Consider the following 21982-nt stretch of genomic DNA (forward strand, 5'->3'; position numbering starts at 1 on the left):
CCAATGGCAAGGTATTCTTTCTTCTTAACATTGTCTTCAAAATTGTAAAGTAGTCCATATGGAGTCTATTTAAAAAAAGGGAGATTAACAACCTATATAAGCCAATTCAGTTCTTGACCTTTGCGCGTTAATTAGAGAGCTAGAAGTGAAATAAGGGGGTCGGTTCATATGGGGGCTATATATAATTATGAACCGATATGGACCAATGTTTGCGGGTTTAGTACCAAAGAAAAATCTGCTTATCGGTTTATATGGGGGCTATATATAATTATAGACCGATATGGACCAATTTTTGCATGATTGCTAGAGGCCAAATACAAACACAACATATCAAATTTAAACCGGATCGGATGAAATTTGCAAATCCAGTAAGCTCTGCAAATCAAATCTGGGGATCGGACGAATTTGTACATATAGGCTGATACCATGCATACACCCTCAAAAAAATCGCTTCTGTAACATATACCCCAAACACATTTTGCTTCAAGCATATATTTTTTCAGCACTGGTCCAAGAAAAAAAAACAAAATTTAATGAAATTTTCTTTGTGTGGATATATTTTTAAGGCGTCAATTGATTACTTCCATTATTTTACTTGCAGCATACTCTCTAGGTCTCTCTTTCTAAACACGTATATGTTTATAGGCTATTTCTAAATGAATATATGTTTGCATCTAAGCATATTATATTTACAAAGATTTTATGTCCCATACATAATATGTTCTAACATATTAACATATATGTCCCAAACATGTTAGCTAGTTTATGAACATTATATGCTTGCACTTGAAAATATTGTATTAAAAAAATGTTAGTTCCAAACATATAATTTTTACACCCAAACATATGAAAAACAGTCTTTTTCGTCCATGTAGACTAATACCACATACCCGAATTTCAATCGGATGAAATGTTTCTCCTCCAAGAGCCTCCTCAAGCCAAATCTTGGGATTGGTTTATATGGGAGTTATTCCGATTTGTAATACCATCCGACCTACATCAATATCAACTTCCCAGCAAAAAACTCTCATTACCTAATATGTGTTTACGTTATAATATACCTAATAGCCCATTCACATTAGGTTCGAAATCTACCCAGCAGAAACTCTCATTACCCTGTAATCTTGTAGATAAGCCTATTTAAAAATTAATAACCATTTATTAATTGGCATCGCTCTGGATTACATTTACATACATATGTCCACTTATTTGTAGATATTCCAAAGTTTGCAAAATAACCACTTATTGTCTCAGGCAATCAAATCTCGAAAATCTAGACTTCTCTAGACGTTTACAATCGATCAAAATATGGCGAATAATGCTGTAATGTGAACACTACTTGAATATAAACGAACATTGTAGAATTGAGAATATCAATTCGGAAATTGCCGAGAAGTTTTTATTATTTTTATTACAAGTTATTCATTATAACACACCGCAATGTAATGCAATGTGTAATGACAGCTTTACTCGTGGTAATGCAATTGAATGTTGAAATGAAAGGGGTTTCATTTTATTTGCAAATGGTGCCATTTGAATTGAAAAAAGTTTATTTTAGGTGAAAGTACTATACACCAAGAAAATTTCATTAGATTGAGCCAAAGAAACTTTTTCCTTAAAATTACAAAGGTGTTTCTACCAAGCCATATATCAATCTCCCAATTTGTGGTGTTGATGATTTCAAGTTGAACTTTTGCTCTTAAACCGATTTGTTTTCAATTAGAAATTGGTTAAACCAATCTTTAGTATGTCATCAACATTTAAACCGTTGTGACTTGGGTTTGTTTATTGGAATACGAAATTTTCATTTCTTCTCACTTTAGACATTTTCTGATTCTATCTATTCAAAGTTCATTTGTTTTAGTCACTTTTTAGAGGGACTCCTATACCTAGTCACTATTCTGTTCTGTTGGTGTAGTGGCAACGGTATCGATCAACTGATCTCAAATTTCCGGTTTGTTGCAAAACATTCACTTTGCAAGAACCAACTTTGGATGAAAACTCGAAACAAGAATAGAAAAACACACAGCATGATCCAAGCTACCAACCACCATACTTAACTCTAAGATCAGATTCAATTCTTCATTACCAAACGTTCTTCTAATACATTTAACAAGTCGTCCAGACAGACGTTTGTCTGTCGGTCGGTCTCTCTATTATGCCGTATTTACTCTTTGGCGTTTAACTTTCATTTCAAGTGGCTAAGAGGAGTGCATTGTGATTTTATGCAACTCTGGTATAAAAATTCAAAACAAACTCTACCACTATATTCACTGTCATCCACTGCACTTCACGATTTTATCATTCACTCACACTTTCTTCTTCGCCTTCAACTCACGTAGAAGAGTTCACTGATATATATATATTTTGGTTGTTATAATTTTGCTTTTAATTAAAAAAAAGATCTTTTTTGATTTCTTGTTTTTAGCCCACACACTTTTCCTGTTAACTTTTTTCCTTTTTTGTTTTTGTTTCTGCAATTTGGAAATTTGTTCAATTTAATTTTTTTTTTGATTTTTTTCTATTGCGGTTTATTTTTGATTTTCTCGAATATGATTTTTCCGTCCTCTACGACCGTGCGATTCCACGTTCTAAATGAAACTGAAACGTAAAAATATGAAAAAGTTCGACCACAACGAATGTCGCCAACGCCGCTGAACGTTTGTTGGGTAAATGTGTTTGGCGAATGGATGCTGCTGATGCTCTCCGGTTGTTGATTTTTCTATTTTGTGGGGCCGGTTGGGCAGTTGTTTGTTACGAGTACCTATAGCAGCTGCCACACAATTGGCGTTTCTGCCACATTAGCCTCTGTTGTTTATGGCTCTAAACTAAGTGGCAGCAGCATGCATTGTTGCTGTTGGTGTGGGGTCTCCATTAGTTCCCCACTATGGTCTGTGGGAAATGGAAAATTGTTTGAGAGTCGTGTGAGAAACGTCAAACATGGACTCTTTGAAAAATACACTTTTGTGTGCTGAACGGCATAAACGTTAGCATGCGAAGGCAAAATAAAGTTCCATGCAAAAAAAAAAAAAACAAAAAACTTAAATGGAGAGGCACAGTGTTTCAAATGTTAAATATGAAAATTTAGAATTTCAGATCACCAGGAAAAGCTACATATAACAAAATTTCCAAAACCATCCATTGTCAATAAAAAAGAAGATCAATTGTGATCTCTGGTGAACCCACACGACGAAAAAAACTGTTTATACCCTTCACCACTACTAGGGTATAATAAGTTTGTTCATTTGTATGTAACGCCAAGAAGGAGTATCATAGACCAACCTTTTAGTATTCGGATCGGCTTAGAATTAAATTCTGAGTCGATTTAGCGATGTCTGTCTGTTGATGTATTTTTGTGTGCAAAGTACAGCTCGCAGTTTTAGTCCGATTGTCCTAAAATTTGGTATAGGGTCCTGTTTCGGCTCATAGACCATCCCTATTGATTTTGGAAAAAACGGTTCAGATTTAGATATAGCTGCCATATATATTTTTCACCGATCTGGTCATAATTGGTGTGTATATCAACCGATCTTCCTCAAATTCCGTACATCCGAATATTTTATGGGTCTCGAAAAACTTGCAAAATATTAGCCAAATCGGTTCAGATTTAGATATATCTCCCATATATAGCTTTCGCCCGATTTACACTCATATGACCACATAGGCCAATTTTTAACTCCGATTTAGTTGAAAATTTGCACAGGGAGTAGAATTTGCATTGTAACTATGCAAATTTGGTTGAAATCGGATCAGATTTAGACATAGCTCCCATATATATGTTTTTCTGATTTCGACAAAAATGTTCAAAATACCAACAGCTTCCGTGTAAAATCGCCACTGCTTAGTCCAAAAGTTGTAAAAATGACTCTAATTTTCCTAAACTTCTAATACATATATATAGAGCGATAAATCATAAATAAACTTTTGCGAAGTTTCCTTAAAATTGCTTCAGATTTAAATGTTTCACATATTTTTTTTACTAATATTGTGTTCCACCCTAGTGCATTAGCCGACTTAAATTTTGACTCTATAGATTTGTAGAAGTCTATCAAATTCTGTCCAGATCGAGTGATATTTAAATGTATGTATTTGGGACAAACCTTTATATATAGCCCCAACACATTTGACGGATGTGATATGGTATCGAAAATTTAGATCTACAAAGTGGTGCAGGGTATAATATAGTCGGCCCGCCCGACTTTAGACTTTCCTTACTTGTTTTTTATTATTATTCATTTATGGATTTTTATTATTATTCATTTATGGGCTGCCAATTTTGTCAAAATTTTATTTCTATAGAAAATTTTGTTAAAATTTTATTTCTATACACTGTTAGAAAAATATGTTTTTCATATGTTCCGATATAAACAAAATGTGTTTCGGGCACAATTTTTAAACACAATATATTTAAGTGCAAAAATGTAATGTTCCTAAACCAACACATAATGTTTGGGACACATATGTAAATATGTTAGAATATATTATGCTTGGGGCATGAATGTTTCATAAAAATAATATGTGTGAATGTATACATATATAAATTTACAAATTTCGAGTAAACATATATATGTTGTGATACTTTATTCAGAGAGCGATAGAGAGAGTTAGTATAGAGAAAGAAATAGAGATGGAAACCTGGAGGGTTGAATAAAAAGATATCAACATAACACAGCGAGAATGAAATGAGAGAAATTTCTGTGAAACCGCTTGTATGTAGTTTCGGAAAACTGTTTCATGATAAGGCCAAAAATGTAATATGCTTAAGTCTAAATATTATTTAATTTGAATATTAGAATGAGTATTCGGAATAAAGAGAATAGACATTCGGAACCAAGAGAATATACATTTGAACAAGTATATACAGCAGTAAGTTCGGCCGGGCCGAATCTTAAATACCCACCACCATGAACCAAATATTAGGGTTTCCTTTGAAATTTCAGGAGGGCTTGAGGACTTCAGGACACTTCCCGAAGATAAATTTAAAGATTTCACCTATGAGGACTATATCAATTCAGGATTTATAAGAACCATTTTTGTTTGAGTTTTAGAGGAATCATTAACATCTCTTGTAAGTGTGCAAGAAAATTATAAAATAACGTCTTGACTTGAAATCTTAAATCTGTAGAAGTAAAATCTGGAAATTTTACATTGAGTTTCAAGCAATTTTCATGATCAGTGCGCCTTCTACACCCTCAAGAAGTGAAGTCGGTCTATATGGAGGCATTACCAAATGGACCGATAAAAACTTAATCCGATACACGTTTTTGTGAGCCTAAAATACCAGAATATTTACAATTTCAGGCAAATCAGATAAAAACTACGGTTTCTAGAAACCCAAGGAGTTAAATCGGGAGATCGTTCTTATGGGGGCTATACTAAAATATGGACCGATACTCACCGTTTTTGGCACACCTCTTTATGACCCGAAAATACCTCTAGATTTCCAATTTCTGGCAAATAGGATAAAAACTTCGGATTCTAGAAGCCCACGAAGTAAATCGGGAAATCGGTCTATATGGGGGCTATACCAAAATATGGACCGATACTCACCATTTTCGGCACACCTCTTTATGGTCCTAAAATACCTCTAGATTTCCAATTTCAGACAAATTGGATAAAAACTACGGTTTCTATAAGCCCAAGACCCCAAATCGGGAGGTCGTTTTATATGGGGACCATACCAAAACATGGACCGATACTCACAATTTTTGGCACACGTATTTGTGGTCCTACAATACCTCTCGATTTCCAATTTTAGGTAAATTGAATAAAAACTGCGGTTTCTATAAGCCCAAGAAGTAAAATCGGGAGATCGGTCAATATGGGGGCTATACCAAAGCATGGACCGATACTCACCATTTTTGGCACACGTATTTGTGGTCCTACAATACCTTTTGATTTCCAATTTTAGGTAAATTGAATAAAAACTGCGGTTTCTATAAGCCCAAGAAGCAAAATCGGGAGATCGGTTTATATGGGGGCTATACCAAAATATGAACCGATACCCACAATTTTTGGCACACGTATTTGTGGTCCTACAATACCTTTCGATTTCCAATTTTAGGTAAATTGAATAAAAACTGCGGTTTCTATAAGCCCAAGAAGTAAAATCGGGAGATTGGTCTATACACCGAAAGAATTCTCTTCGTTAATTTTACGAAGAATTCTTCATTAACTATTCTTCCTGAATTCTTCATTAAAATAACGAAATTTTCATTCATTTTCATAAATTTTACGAAGAACATTTTACGAATGTACGAAACTTCTACGAAACATTCTACATTAACTTTTCTTCGTAAAAAGTTCGTACTTTTAACGAAACTTTCTTCATATTTCATGAATTTTGTGAAGAAGTTTTTACGAATATTTTACGAAACATTCTGCGTTAAAATTTCTTCATAAAAAGTACGAAACATTTTCTTTGAAATAACGAAGAAGTTTCATTGAAGTTGTAAAATTTCCGTTCGCGGCATTAAATTGTCTTTTATAATGTGCTTGAGTGTATTCCTTTATTCTATTTTTTATGCAAGTCTATGCTACTTCTCATTTGGGTGATAGCGCGCTATGAATAAAAGTGAAGCAATAAAGCTAAAAATTATTCAAAAACTTAAGATGTAAAGTAGTGATGTCATTTTTCACACTTGCAACTACAACCAAATGCACTTTCGACTATAATTTTTTTTTCTAAAAGTTCGAACATTTTTCAGGAAAAAGTACGAAAGCTTTTCATAAAAAGTACGAACATTTTTCATAAAAACTACGAAAATTTTTCATAAAAAGTACGAAACATTTTCATAAAAAGAACGAAATTGTTTCATAAAAAGTACGAAGATTTTTCATAAAAAGTACGAAGATTCTTCATAAAAAGTACGATTTTTTTCTTACAAACTACGAAAATTTTGGAAGAACTTTTCTTCGTAAAAAGTACGAAATATTTCGTACTTTTAATGAAAAGTTTCTTTGGTTGTAAAGCAATGACAAATTTCGTACTTTTAACGAAATTTTTCGTTCTTTTTACGAAGAAAATTCTTTCGGTGTATGTGGGCTATACCAAAACATGGACCGATACTCACCATTTTTGGCACACGTATTTGTGGTCCTACAATACCTCTCGATTTTCAATTTTAGGTAAATTGAATAAAAACTGCGGTTTCTATAAGTCCAAGAAGTAAAATCGGGAGATCGGTCTATATGGGGGCTATGCCAAAATATGGACCGATACTCACCATTTTTGGCACACCTCTTTACGGTCATAAAATACCTCTAGATTTCAAATTTCAGGCAAATTGGATAAAAACTACGATTTCTATAAGCCCAAGACCCCAAATCGGGAGGTCGGTTTATATGGTGACTATATCAAAACCTGGACCGATATAGCCCATCTTCGAACTTGACCTGCCTGCAGACAAAAGACGAGTTTGTGCAAAATTTCAGCACGATTGCTTCATTATTGAAGACTGTAGCGTGATTACAACAGACAGACAGACAGACAGACGGACAGACGGACATCGTTATATCGTCTTAGAATTTCTCCCTGATCAAGAATATATATACTTTATATAGTCGGAAATCGATATTTCGATGTGTTACAAACGGAATGACAAACTTATTATACCCCCGTCACCATTCTATGGTGGTGGGTATAAAAACAGCATATTTGTATTACAGAAAAAGATGCGAAGAACTCAAAAATTTCGTGGAAGTGAAAATTATGTGAGGGAATCTTCTTTGAGGAATTCTTCCAAGCAAATACTATTTATGGACTCAAACTGCTTCCAAACATATAATATGCTCACATAAAACAAACATATTAATGTTTCGGCAGTATCCAATAATATATGTGCTTCCTGCAAAATATGTTTGGAACATATGTTAGAGAAGCGATTTTTTTTTGAGGGTGTAGAAAATATTGTCAAATTTTATTTTTATATAGAATTTTGCCAAAATTTTAGTTCTATAGAAGATTTTGTCAAAATTTTATTTATGTAGAAATTATATTTATGTAGAAAATTTTGTCAAAAATTTTATTTCTGTAGAAAACTTTCTGAGTACTTTATATCTGTAGAGAATTTTTGCATATTTTTAAAGGACGTTCTTGAAAAATTTATTTCTATAGAACATTTTTGCAATTTTTGGTCTATAGTAAATTCTTGCAAAATTTTATTTCTAAGAAAATCTCGTCAAAATTTTATTTCCATAGAAGATTTTGTTAAAATTTTATTTCAATAGAATATTGTACCTCTTAATTGGAGATTTATGTTCAAATTGTGGAAAATTTTTAAATAAAAATCTTATTGAATTATTAACTATATATTAAAAAAATAATTTTTATATTATTTTTTTTAATTGCATAGCATAGCATTTCATACATTTCTTAAGTTATTTTTAGACAAAGCCGAATTCATTGTGATTTTGTTGTTGAAATGCATAGTGGATATATTAATTTTCTGTTCTTTATACGGAATAAATACTTTTGTTTTTAACCAAAAAATTAGTTTGGATTGAATATTATTTACACTGCAGATTTGACGATTGTTAAAATGGAAGTGACGATTATGACGATTTTTTCGGAAAAAAGTGACGATTTTTCTTGAAATTTTATTGGCAGCCCTGGGAGTAATCCTTACAGACTAACAATGCTATACTACAATATATACAAACGGTATCTTATGCCTAAGTATTTAATAATAATGTTATATTTCTTTTTGTATTATATTTATCTTCAGAAAGATCAAAATATTTATAGTATTTATTAAATTCGTCACATAATCGGCGAACAGGATCGTGATTTTCAAACTGTGCGAAAGTACTGAATGCGAAGCAGTTCAAAATTATGAGTAGGTCTTGACGGTATATTGAACTAGATACTGGTAGAAGGAACTCAGATTTAAATCTACCATTAATAACATTAACCATCAAACAGATATTCAGCATGGTACGTCTACTTTTCAGTGTAGGTAATTTGACAAGTAAAAGTCTTTCCTTGTAAGACGTTCCGACGTAAACAAAACCGTAGAAATTGCTTTTGTACAGATTCAATACGGTTGAAATGAATTTGATACTGTGGATCCCATATTACAGATCCATGCAAGGATTGGACGCACAAGTGCAGTATACAAATTCGTTGTTCATAAACTAGTATAACATGTTTGGGACATGTATGTTAATATGTTAGAACATATTATGTTTGGGACATTACATTTTCCTAAATATAATGCCGATAGATGAAAACATATATTAACCCTGGAATGTCAACCTTTTTTTTTTTGTACACTAACGTCATTTTGACTACGGCTATAATTTGCATAGTGAGCAAAAATTGAGTTTATATTCTTATTCAATTTGTTTTTAACCCTACACGGTTAGAAAAATATGTTTTTCATATGTTCCGATATAAACAAAATGTGTTTCGGGCACAATTTTTAAACACAATATATTTAAGTACAAACATGTAATGTTTCTAAACTAACACTAAATGCTTGGGACACATACGTTAATATGTTAGAATATATTGTGTTTGGGGCATGAATGTTCCATAAAAATAATATGTGTGAATGCAAACATATATAAATTTACAAATTTCGAGTAAACATACCCAGCCAAAAAAGCGTCGCCAAAAAAGTAATGAAAATGTTCTTTTTGGATCCGGAAGTGGTGCAAAATTGACTCAGAAGCGATGAATTTAACATGGGCTTGTCATAGGACGGAAGTCCTCCATTTCAACAGTCGTTGCACTGAATTTGCATCACTTCTTTAGGTGTAATCCGAATTCAATGTGTTGGATGTAAATTAAAAAAATTCTGTGATATTTTATCAAATAAATAATTTTTGTAATTTTTTATAATTTTTAATGGATTCTAACGCTTGTCGGAAACGTTTGACCTCAAATATTATCAAAAACTCACAATTTTTTCAGATTGGATTTAGCATTTTTTTCGACAAAATTTAAATGATTTGTACCATTTTATGAATTCTTACTCTGTTTTTAACCTATTTGAAACAAAACAAAGTTCAAATTACCCATTAAAAGTATAAAAAACCAAGTTATAAAAAATTGAATTAAAAGAACTTCCTGCGTAGTTAAAATAAATAACATCATTGGGAGTGCATCTTCTGGAAGTGCTTTATGAGTTGTGCCTTTGGAAGACCTTCCAAATTTTTTTGCTGGGTATATATGTTGTGATATTTTATTCCGAGAGGGACAGTGAGCGAGAGAGAGTATAGAGAAAGAAATAGAGATGGAAACCGAAAGATATCAACATCACACAGCGAGAGAATTAAAAGAGACCAATTTCTGCGAAACCGCTTGTATGTTGTTTCGGAAAACTGTTTTATGATAAGGCCAAAAATTTGATATGCTTAAGTCTAAATATTATTTAATTTGAATATTAGAATGAGTATTCGGAGTAAAGAGAATAGGCATTCGGAACCAAAACAATAGACATTTGAAAGAAAAAAAAAAAAAAAACAAGTATATACGGCCGTAATCTTATGTACCCTCCACCATGGATTGCGTAGAAACTTCTACGAAAGACTGTCATCAACAATCGAATTAATTGGGTTGTGGTATCTTAAAACTTCTTAACATCGTTTTCTAAATTGTTAGTTAATCCATACGTGGTATATATTAGACAAAAAAGTTATATATTAGACAAGTAAGTCTAGATAATTACGAATCGATATGGACTTTTGCACGGTACGTAGACAGCCAGAATTGAAATATGGGGGTCGCTTATATGTGGGCTATATTCAATTATGAACATGATACGGACCAATTTTTGTGTGATTGGATATCGATTTATCTGAGAGCTATATATAACTATAGACCGATATGGACCTAGTTAGGCATGGTTGTTAACGGCCATATACTACCACAATGTACCAAATTTAAACTGACTCGGATGAAATTTGCTCCTCCAAGTGGCTCCAAAACCAAATCTCGGGATCGGTTTATATGGGGGCTATATATGATTATGGACTGATATGGACCACTTTTGGTATGGTTGTTAAATATCATATACTACCACCACGTGCCAAATTTCAACCAGATCGGATGAGTTTTTCTCTTCCAAGGGGCTCGGTGGTCAAATCGGGGGATCGGTTTATATGGGGGCTATATATAATTATGGACCGATTTCGACCAATTTTTGCATTGGTGTTTGAGGCCATATATTAACACCACGTACCAAATTTCAACTGAATCAGATGAATTTTGGTCTTCCAAGAGGCTCCGGAGGTCAAATCTGGTGATCGGGTTGTATGGGGGCTATATATAATTATAGACCGATGTGGACCAATTTTTACATGGTTCTTAGAGATCATATGCTGACACCATGTACCTTATTTCAACCGGATCGGATGAAATTTGCTTCTCTTAGAGGCTCTGCAAGTCAAATCGGGGGATCGGTTTATATGGGGGCTATATATAATTATGGACCGATGTGGACCAATTCTTGCATGATTGTTAGAGACCATATACTAACACCAAGTACAAAATTTCAGCTGGATCGGATGAAATTTGCTTCTCTTAGAGGATCGGCAAGCCAAATTTTGGGGTCCGTGGATCGATATGGCCCATTTCCAATACCATCCGACCTACATCAATAAAAACTACTTGTGCCAAGTTTCAAGTCGATAGCTTGTTTCGTTCAGAAGTTAGCGTGATTTCATCAGACGGACGGACGGACTGACATGCTCAGATCGACTCAGAATTTCACCACGACCCAGAATATATATACTTTATGGGGTCTTAGAGCAATATTTCGATGTGTTACAAACGGAATGACAAAGTTAATATACCCCCATCCTATAGTGGAGGGTATAAAAACAGCATGCGTTTTCGTCTTGAGAGCAGCATTTTATGTATGTGTGGACATGTGTTTTGTTTATCATTTATGGGCACAATTTTTTTCTTGGTTCGTTAAAAGAAATCAGTCCAAGAGTACTTGTCGGACACCTTGAAATATAAAAGCGGGCATTAAGTTCGAGTTTTGCAGCTAAAACAATTGAGAAAGTTTATTTTCTTTAAAATGAATTATTAAAGAAAAGTAAAAAGGCATTTTAGAGCGATAATGACAACTTAATACCGGCCTTAAAGGTAAAAATGAAATTAAGTACAAAACACAATAAGTTTTAAATGCATTTAAAATGGTGTTAAATGCTAGTAAAAAACTGTTCACGCCTAAATAAATTTATGTGTATATTATAAAATTATTTATGTATGATTATACTCGACTACACGTTCTTCTTTTGTTAGAGTTTTTGAATTCCTTCCAAAATTTCAAACTTTTATACCAAAACCAGTTTTTTGTTGCAAAATTGTTATGTTTGCAATAAAAAATTATATTTTATCCAAAAGCTCAGTCCATTTCGTTTATATCAAGCACTGTTTTTTCTGACTGTAAATCTTTAATAACCCACATTTCGAAGTTTCATTATAAAAATTTAATATAGTATAATAATATAGTATAAATATAAATGTGAAAATTAAAAAAAAAAAAAACAAAATTGGTGTTTGGTCGGAGCAGGGATTGAACCCACGACCCTTTGCATGCAAGGCAGACATGCTAACCACTGCTCCACGTGGCCAACAAACTTATGTTTCTGTTAAATAATGTAATGTTTGCATGGGCTCGTGGGCGCTGCAATGTATGCTATATAAATGTAACTTATAACGATAATTGTCTACTGGTGACTATAACAGCTACGTAGCCCAGTGGATAGTGTGTTGACTTACAAACTGTATGGTCCTCAGTTCGATTCTCCGTCCAGGCGAAAGGTAAAATTTAAAAAATTTATAAAATTGAATAATTAATTATTTGTATTACAGAAAAAGGTGCCAAGAAATAAAAAATTTCGTTGAAGTGAAAATTATGTGAGGGAATGAGTACAATCTTCTTTGGGGAAAATTCTTCCAAGCATATAATATGTTTGGGCTCAAAATGCTTCACATAAAACAAACATATTAATGTTTCGGCAGTATCCAATAATATATGTGCTTCCTGCAAAATATGTTTGGAACATATGTTAGAGAAGCGATTTTTTTTGATGGTGTAGAAATGCGAACATATTCATTACAAAATGTCCCGATTTTGCCAACCCTGTATGTGTTTGTAAAAAAAAAAACATTTTAGTGTTCCCAGCCCAAAAATAACATTTTGTTCTTGAAACATATTTGAAGTGATCATATTACTTCTGTACGTGTCACCACCTTAACATTCTGCTATATGTAAGTCTATGTTTAAATATTAGCTTTATGATTTAGCAATTTTTGTAACGGAACCTGTGTCCACGAATCAGTTACAGTAAGACATCCAGGACGACATTTTATTATACCCTCCACCATAGGATGGGGGTATATTAACTTTGTCATTCCGTTTGTAACACATCGAAATATTGCTCTAAGACCCCATAAAGTAAATATATTCTGGGTCGTGGTGAAATTCTGAGTCGATCTGAGCATGTCCGTCCGTCCGTCTGTCTGTTGAAATCACGCTAACTTCCGAACGAAACAAGCTATCGACTTGAAACTTGGCACAAGTAGTTGTTATTTATGTAGGTCGGATGGTATTGCAAAAGTGGACCGACACTTTTACGTATAGCCCCCATATAAACGGACCCCCAAATTTGGCTTGCAGACCCTCTAAGAGAAGCAAATTGCATCCGATCCGGCTGAAATTTGGTACATGGTGTTAGTATATGGTCTCTAACAACCATGCAAAACTCGGTCCATTTCGGTCCATAATTATATATAGCCCCCATATAAACCGATCCCCGGATTTGGCTTTCGGAGCCTCTAAGAGAAACAAATTTCATCCAATCCGGCTGAAAGTTGGTACATGGTATTACTATATGGTCTCTAACAACTATGCAAAAAGTGGTCCACATCGGTCAATAATTTAATATATAGCCCCCATATAAATCGATCCCCAGATTTCGCTTGCGAAGCCTCAGCCCAATCCGGCTGAAATTTGGTACATGGTGTGAGTATATGGTCTCTAATGACTATGCAAAAATTGGTATCGGTCCATAATTATATATAGCCCCCAAACCGATCACCAGTTTTGACCTCCGGAGCCTCTTGGAAGGCCAAAATTCATCTGATTCAGTAGAAATTTGGTATGTGGTGTTAATATATGGCCTCAAACACTCATGCACAAATTGGTCGAAATCGGTCCATAATTATATATAGCCCCCATATAGACCGATCCCCAGATTTGACCTCCGGAGCCCTTTGGAAGAGCCGAATCGAAATTTGGTACGTGATGTTAGTATATGGTATCCAACAACCATGCAGGAATTGGTTCATCTCAGTCCATAATTATATATAGCTCCCATATAAACCGATTCCCAGATTTGACCTCCGGTGCATTTTGGAGAAGCAAAGTTCATCCCATCTGATTGAAATTTGGTACGTGGTGGTAGTATATGATATTTAACAACCATGCCAATAGTGGTCCATATCAGTCCATAATCATATATAGACCCCATATAAACCGATCCCGAGATTTGGCTCTTGGAGGAGCAAATTTCATCCGAGTCAGTTGAAATTTGGTACATTGTGCTAGTATATGGCCGTTAACAACCACGCCTAACTAGGTCCATATCGGTCTATAGTTATATATAGCCCTCAGATAAATCGATCCCCAATCACACAAAAATTGGTCCATATCAAGTTCATAATTCTATATAGCCCCCATAGAAGCGACCCCCATATTTCAATTCTGGCTCTCTACGTACCGTGCAAAAGTCCATATCGATTCGTAATTATTTGTAGACTTACCTATACATAACTTTTTTGTCTAATATATACCACGTATGGACTAACTCACAATTTAGAAAACGATGTTAAGAAGTTTTAATTCGATTGTGGATGACAGTCTTTCGTAGATGTTTCTATGCAATCCATGGTGGAGAGTACATAAGATTCGGCCTGGCCTAACTTACGGCCATATATACTTGTTTTATATACCTATTATTAATGATATGGTAGATATTGGAGATTTACCCAAATTTCTCATTCGTTACCATTGTTTTGCCCAGATGTTTCTGCTAAACAAAGTAAAGCTATTTCATTCTATTTCCCTCCCCAATTATTTTACTTTTTTCTTCAAGTTGTCATTTCTCTCTTTTTAATGTTTTTGCATTATTATTACAGCACTGGGAGTTGTTTTCTATCCAGTATTTAATAATTTCTGCGTTTTGATTGTAACACCATAATTATAATGGGGTACCTTCATTATCACTTATAAGCAGACAAATTTATGTTTGCAAGAAAGACGCAGTACAAAACTGTACCAATACGTTCCAATATAGTAAGTTCTACTCCAGACAACATGGGATAATGTATGTTTTATATATTTACATTTAGCAAAGAAAAAATATGCTTTTTTCACAAATTTTTCTTAAATAACCAAACAATATTTACAATCGCTGTTAATTTTTACTAAAAGTACATACCTTGTTAAATTTTACATTTTAAATTAAGTTTATAACTTTAAAAACTTTTTTTTACCAACAAAATCTCTAAAGCACCTTGCTAAACTATGAATTCAAGAAAAAATCAATAACAAAGAGTTGCCACTTCGTCGGCCTGAAACCGCCAAACGGGTTGCCATATTTCAAAATTTTCCCATCTAATTAAGCTATCAGACCTAAGGTTGTTTTCCGCAAATAAAAAGTCTTTTTTTATTGCATTGTTCCCAACGTTTCGACAATTTTTGTTGTCTTCTTCAGGGGAGTTCGTCTATTACATAAAATCACATATTGTTTTACCATTTTGGATTTGTTTTTGGTAATGTGTTGTAAACTTTTTCGTACCACCAAATATTTAATTTTCAAAAGTTCAAAAATTGATTTTATGCGTGAGATTTCGGTCATTTGGCCTAATGTGCGGCGGTCGAACCTAGCTAGGTTAGCACCATAACAGAACGCCTTAATTATATTACTTTGCAAACCCTTCTTAAAATAACTTCCATAGAAGGGAATTGACCAGGGATTTGATTGCGTTTTATTTGGAATCTAAATTATTTGATTTAAACAGAAACATCCCAAATAAGCCCGTTTCCCGTGATGACCGAATATTGTACCCAAATTCTATCGAATAAAAACTCATCTTCAAGTGTGCAGGATTACGATCAACACTGAAAAAAAGTATACCGGGTTCCAAAGATTTTGTCTTTACACTAATGATTTTGGCATTGTTTCCGAGCCAATGAAGCGGAGAATTGAAGTAATGGTAGGGTTTCCATATGGATAATTTTCAAAAGAGAACTTTCGCTTTAAAAAAAGAGAACATTTTAACTAAAAAAGAGTTTACAATAAAAAGTTCTTTATTAAATAATGAATAATTTTATTGATGTTAAAATTAAAATAATAATAGTTTCTAATGATAGAAACAACGAAATTAATATATAATAAAGCAATAAAAAAAAATCACATTTTCTTAAAAAATAAACAAAATAAATTCAAAAATACGCTGTCAAAAATAAAACACACATGTTCCTATGATCTCGCCCACAATTGACGACGACAACGTATTGGCGTATTTACGTCGTACGTTCAATTACATATATTTCTAATTTTAACGCCGTACGTCGAAACGTCGCAATTGTGTTCCGGCCTTTAATTTGTCAACAGATTTAACCCAGTAAACAATTAGTGGCGAATAATTGTGGCGAATTCCTACTAAATAAATAAAATTCCATCAATCTAGGATTTTTTTGAAATAGAGTACACTGAAGAAAATATTGTCGTGAGGTCAAAGATTTCATGTCTTTAAAATACGAATGCAAATTTTGCTTAGCATAGAAGATGCATTTCTCTAGTATAAAGTTTTTTTCCTTGACCAAAGGTCGATAAACTTTTCAATGAAGTTGTATTGTCCTTATAATTAAGTGATTTGATTTAAAAATGGATATCATAACATGAAAGAAAAAATGTTTGGGCTAAGGTCAACTTGACTTTAATAATTTAGAAAAAATCTTTAAATTTAATGAAATTGTCTTTAAATTTGTTGTCTTTTTGCATCTTGACTACAAAGCAAAAAATCGTTCAAATATAGGACATGTTTTTCAACACATTATTTTAAAGACGTTTTGTACTTGAAACACAGCATAATTTCTACTAGAAGTCGAGTCTTAATTTGGAAAATAAAGTCGTCGTTAACTTGTTTTTAAAGGACTTTGATAGCATATGAAGAAAAAAAAGCTGAAAAAGCGAAAAATTAAAATGTGCTTCCTAGAAGCAAGTACACAAAACCCGATTTTAAAAGAGAATTGTGTCTTAAAAGTATCCTTACTTGTATTCTCCGCTTCTTTGGCTCGGAATCAATACCAAATTTTTTAAAGTAAAGACAAAATCTTTGGAACCGGGTATGCTTTTGTGTTCAGTGTACATAAAGAGCACTGTTGGACATAAAAATACGCACCAAAAAAAGAGAGTGAACAAAAAGATACAAACACAAAAAGAGAACATGTTCTCTTTAAAAGAGATGTAATGGACAGCCTAAGTAATGGTAACTTTATGACACAATTCTTTTTTTAATTTGAGATTTGCATACTACACTCAAAACAGGGGGCCTTAATGCCGTCCGAAATTTATTTTTGTTCATGAAGATTAGATTAGATTAGATTTTAGTTAAATTGTGCCCAATGTGAGCAAATGTTCTTTATTTGAATAATGTTTTGCTTACTTTAATGACGTGAACTAAAAATAAGTTGTATTAAATATATTCGTATATGCGTAATTTTACTAAAAACTAAAATAGTTAATATTTTTGGGAAAAGTTTGCTTAAATTGAGTTCATAAGTCTCTCACATGAGTAAATTTTACTAACATTGTACCTGTCTTGAACTTCGTTTTTTTATTTCATATAAAATTAATACAAATAAGAGAAGAGTAAATTAAAACTCAAAACATTTATCTTTTTGGCAACTATAGCAATTGGTGCTCCACACATACTGCTTTTTTACATTGTGCACATATTTGTCTTGTACAACGCCTCCTTCTCGTCTCACCATGGTAGCGCATATAGCAAGCGGTTTTTACTTATGAATATCCTCTGCCATCTTCATCAGGCATAAAAGAAGTACCCAATGATTGTCCGGGTTCACCGTCAAATATTGGCAGATAATGTAGAAAAAATGGTGCCAGAGATAGGGTTAAAAATAGGCGTAGCTAGCAACGTCCTCCTAAGGGGACTTTGGGGCATTAAATGATTACAACTTCTTCATTGCTGGCAAAACTTCGATTGGGATGGGTAGATGTGGTTTAAAGCATTGCCATTGTTAAGTATGTTCTTTAGAAGTTTTATTACACTCATAGAAAAAAGTCTGCTAAAAGCAGCAGTCGATGTCTGCTGTTATATTTTTGTACTTCAGGGTCTAATGAACAACAATTTATAAAATTTTTAGGTTATAAATTTTTCCCCAAAGCATATTTAAGAACCAAATGTAGTTTTTGGTATATTTTTGCCTTGTAATATACTTACAAGCTCTTAAATACGACCAGCCAACATTTTGTTTGCTGTTATGCCTCAATTCGATAAATATTCAGATTTTTGGTCAAATACTATAGATATTCACAAAATATTGTTTTAATTATGTTAGGATAGCTCCTAAGTTGACATTTTTATTTGTTTTAGCCAAAATAAAACATGTTTTAGTGTAATCGAACTTAAAAAATAGCAGGAAATGTTTGCTATTTCAGTGTCTGCTGTCCCTTTTTCAACAGACTTTTTGCTCTTTTAGGAGACTTTTCAGCTGTCCCTACTAACAAATTTCTTTGTGTGTATAATAATAATATGACAATTGAATATATAAATTATTGGTAAAGTAGTAATACAATAGTAACATAACAGTAGTAATATATACAACACCTCCCTTCTCTACATACACTGAAAAAAATATTGTCGTGAGGCCAAAGATTTCATGTCCTTAATACGAATGTAAATTTTGCTTAGCGTAGAAGACGCATTTCTCTAATATAAAGTTTCTTTCCTTGTGCAAAAGTCGATAAAATGTTCAATGAAGTCTTATTGTCCTTATAATTAAGTGATTTGGCTAAAAAATGGGTATCATAACATGAAAGAAAAAAATTTTAGGCTAAAGTAAACTTGACTTCAGAAAAATTCTTTAAAATTAAGGAAATTGTCTTTAAATTTGTTGTTTTTTGCATCTTGACTACAAAGCAAAAAAACGTTAAAAAATATGACATGTTTTTCAACACTTTAATTTAAAGACGTTTTTTACTTGAAACATAGCATAATTTCTCCTGAAAGTCGTGTCTGAATTTAGAAAATAAAGTTTTCGTTAACTTGTTTTTCAAGGACTTTAATATCATATGAAGAAAAAAAGCTGAAAAAACGTAAAATTAAAATTTGCTTCCTAGAAGAAAGTACACAAAACTCAAATTTAAAAGAGAATTGTGTCTTAAAAGTATCCTTACTTGTATTCTCCGCTTCTTTGGCTCGGAATCAATACCAAAATTGTTAAAGTAAAGACAAAATCTTTGGAACAGGGCATACTTTTTTTCAGTGTATGATTAGAATGAATAATCGTAAAGATAAAACAAAATAAATAAAATGTGACGGCATGCAAATGGCGTTGGATATTAGGTTTCTTGAAGGAAATATACACAAAATAGATAATTTACATATTCTGAAGAATAATTTGGCCGAATCTGCCCAGAAAATGAGTCTGGAAGATGGATTTGTGTTTGTCCAACATAATGACCCCAAGCAGACGTCCCATATTGTTAAGAAATACTTCTTATACAACACAAAAAAAGTATTACCTCACCCTTCGCAGAGCCCGGACATGGGTCTAATTGAACACCTGTGGACATATATGAAAACAATCCCAATAAACACAAACGTTTGAAAAATGCTAAATTTCAACAATTTTTCAAACATATTTTCAAAGGATTAGGGTAATATTCAAGTTGAGAAATTATTGAGAAAATCGCGTTCTCAACAAAAAACAGACATTACCCTCAACAGTGAAATTCAACACATTAGCAATAATATCTCAAGTGTTATCCTCAAATTGAAATGCATCGCTACTCAATAATTTTCAAACAATTTTCGATGCGAGTCAAATTCAAAATTAACATCGTTGCAAATACTTTTCAACCTAAATTTGTATGAATGATATCCCCATTTCAAATTGAATGTTAAAGCCAAAATTCTATGAAGTTTGTATAATTTATTCAAAATAAAATATATAATAATACACTACACTACATAATACACTACAATACCAATTGATAAATAATAATCTTAATAAACATATCAACAGATAGGAAAATAAAACAAACAACAAAACTTTAAATATATTAAACATTATTAGTAAACACTTTTGCATTGATAATTCGATTTCCTTCCTTTTGGTTCCTTCCTTTTATTAACATGCGGGCAATTTGAAATTAGGAACGTACTGGACCGCGTGTTAGAATTGATTGCCAGCAGAAGGAATTCACAAAATATCCATTTTAAACTGATAATAGCATATGAATTAAACTGTCGATGTGATGCACATTTTCATCCAGAAGTTGTTGATTTCAACAATTTGTTGTTTTTAACAATTTTAATTGGTTGCACTTGTAATGTTTCTGGAAACTTTTTCTTGTCGATAAGCCACTCATTTTTCATTGGTCAGCTTCTTATTGTTTGCAAGAATGTAGCATCCAAAGATTTTAGTTTTCTGCAAAGAGATTTAAATTTAATGACATCTTTAAAGTGTTGATTTATTTTTTCATACTGACGTACCAATTATTATAAACTATTTGAAGTCGTTCCAGTTAATTGTTCACCATTTTTTCATTGGTCAGCTTTTTAATGTTTTCAAGAACGTAGAATCCATAATTTTAGTTTTCTGCAAAGAGATATACATTTAGTGACTTCCTTAAAGTTTTATTTCATTTTTTATTTTCACTTACCTATTTTTATAAACTATTTGGTTATTTGTCTAAAATTTTCCATTTTTTTATTTCTTGCAATTGACCACGAACTTCGTTGCACAAATAAGTATTGAAAACCACATGGTTTTTTCGTTGCATTTTAGGGTAGTGTTTTGTCAAAGTTTTCTCATATTATCTTCAACACCTTTTCAAAGATTTCGTCAACATTTTGGCAAATTGGAAGTAATTCGCAAACAATTTGAAGATGTATTGAAGATGAGCTATTTCAAGTCAAGTTGAATTTATGTTGAAAATGATATTTACCCTCAAACTGAAAAGTTGTTGCATTTGAAAAACGCTCATCCTGTGTTTATTGGGATGATGAATAACTTTAACATTTTTAGCAAAGAAACTCTCAAAAACGTCCTTATAAATATATGGAGCGCAATTCTCGTAGATTTGACGAAAACATTAACCCACTGAATGCCAAATAGACTCCAGGCAGAAGAAAACACTAAAGGCTACCATACAAAATGTTAAAAGTTTGTAATATTTAGTGTTTAAACCAATAATTTTTATTTATTTTTAGTGTACATTTTTTTTTTGCCAAGAAAAATTAACTCTTTTTTGTTTTTGTTATTTATTTCCCTAAACAGAATTAAATCTGAATTAATTTTCCTTCTATATTGTAGCCCGGAGCTTTAATTTAAGGTATAATACATAGATATTTAGTTCATATCTTTCATGTCGTTTCACAATTTACTTCAAATTGGTAGGTGTACAACTTTTTTTTTTTTGCTGCTGACTGTATATCGAAGCAAACAGGGGTAAATTTCCAAATTTTTTTTTACATTCCCCACTTGTTGAATATGCATCAAATTGACTGACAATCAAAACTAAACTAATCTTGCACAACTAAATGCTTTTAAAATACTATATTAATACGAAAGTTATCGTTTCAAAACCAACGGTCAAGCTCTACAACACAAAGTGGTGAATAAAAAATTCATTCATTCTTTCAAATTCAACAAAAGCTTTCACAGAGGTGTGTTGTAATTGTGCACAGCTGATTCGGCCCATCTAA

The 21982-nt window shown here is 32.6% G+C and overlaps 1 protein-coding gene across 5 annotated transcripts in view; it reads right to left on the bottom strand.

Annotated features, from left to right (window-relative positions):
- Pka-C3 (Protein kinase, cAMP-dependent, catalytic subunit 3) overlaps positions 1-2652 on the bottom strand; it is a 172177-nt gene extending 169525 nt beyond the window's left edge. For 2 of the 5 annotated variants that reach the window (XM_075303391.1, XM_075303388.1), the window contains exon 1: positions 2314-2651. The gene's annotated coding sequence lies outside the window, so the exon portion shown is untranslated. Of the gene's footprint in view, positions 1-2262 lie in introns of all 5 variants that reach the window. The other 3 variants (XM_075303393.1, XM_075303392.1, XM_075303389.1) reach the window with 3 other exon arrangements.
- Positions 2653-21982: the final 19330 nt, after the last annotated feature.

This window comes from Haematobia irritans, chromosome 4 (genome assembly GCF_050003625.1).
Source record: "Haematobia irritans isolate KBUSLIRL chromosome 4, ASM5000362v1, whole genome shotgun sequence".
Taxonomy (NCBI): Eukaryota; Metazoa; Arthropoda; class Insecta; order Diptera; family Muscidae; genus Haematobia; species Haematobia irritans.